We start from the raw sequence: 1,517 nt of genomic DNA on the forward strand, positions 1-1,517 counted from the left end.
TTTTTTTGAGATGGAGTCTTGCTCTGTCGCCCAGGCTGGAGTGTAGCGATGCGATCTCAGCTCACTGTAAGCCTCCACCTCCTGGGTTCAAGCGATTCTCCTGCTTCAGCCTCTCGAGTAGCTGGGATTACAGGCGCCCACCACCATGCCCGGTTAATTTTTGTATTTTTAGTAGAGATAGGGTTCCACCATATTGGCCAGGCTGGTCTTGAACTCCTGACTTCAAGTGATCCACCCTCCTCAGCCTCCCAAAGTGCTGGGATTACAGGCGTGAGCCACTGAGCCTGGCTGCTTCATCTTTGAGCTTGACCCTACCCTGGGAGGTGACAGTCTTTGGAAGTGGGGTCCTGGGGAGAGGTTTCCAGACTCCAGACTGGGAGCAGCCAGGGGAGGCCTCTGAGCTGTGCAGTGGGAGGTGCCCTGGGCGGAGGGCAGTGAGGCTGAGGTCTGGAACACTCAGGCAGAATCCCTCCTGGAAGGAAATGAGCACTGCAGGGGGCCCTCACACGCCCCAGAGATTAAGGGCTAACTGATTCACTGCAAGAAAAACAATAGCTGACTTCCTGGCGTGACCTTCTCATGCCATATCAAATCAGGCCCCGCTGCTCTAATGAGGGTTGCAGGGCGGCTGGCAGGAACATCCCAGGCCCGGAGGGGAGCTGTCACTGTGGATGCTTCTGTCGGATGGCAGCGATCCTGGCCCCAGGAGAAAACAGGAGAATGGACAGGGACACAGAGGGGGGCATGGCTGTCTGTGCTTCCCCTCTGGCCTCACACTTTGGAGAGAGAGGAGTCCTTTATCTGAAAGGCCAGGAAGGGGGGGACTGTCTGGATCAAGCCCCTCAGCATCCCTTTCGGCAGCCACAAAGCCTGCTGTGTGTGGCATAGGGCATTTGAATGTCCCTGGACTGAAGTGAGATGTGGTCTAAGTGCAAAATTCACACCAGATTTCCAAGACGTACTATGGAAAAATAATGTAAAACATTTCATTATTATTATTTTTTGGGGGAACGAGTCTTGCTCTGTTGCCAGGCTGGAGTGCAATGGCACGATCTCAGCTCACTGCAACCTCCGGCTTCTGGGTTCCAGTGATTCTCCTGCCTCAGCCTCCTGAGTAGCTGAGATTACAGGCGTCCACCACCACGCCCGGCTAATTTTTTTGTATTTTTAGTAGAGACGGTGTTTCACCATGCTGGCCAGGCTGGTCTCAAACTTCTGATCCCAAGTGATCTGCCCACCTTGGCCTCTCAAAGTGCTAGGATTACAGGAGTGAGCCACCACACCTGGGGTAGCATCACATTAATTTTTGTATTGATTGCATATTGAAATATTTTAGATATATTGAATTAAATAAAACGTATTTAAAAAAAAAATTTTTTGAAATGGAGTCTGTGTCCCAAGCTGGAGTGCAAGGGCACAATCTCGGCTCACCTCCACCTCCCGGGTTCCAGTGATTTTCCTGCCTCACCTCCCGAGTAGCTGAGATTACAGGTGTATTTTAAATTTTGACCTGTTGT

The sequence above is a fragment of the Cebus imitator genome, unplaced genomic scaffold (genome assembly GCF_001604975.1).
Source record: "Cebus imitator isolate Cc_AM_T3 unplaced genomic scaffold, Cebus_imitator-1.0 Scaffold93, whole genome shotgun sequence".
NCBI classification, from domain to species: domain Eukaryota; kingdom Metazoa; phylum Chordata; class Mammalia; order Primates; family Cebidae; genus Cebus; species Cebus imitator.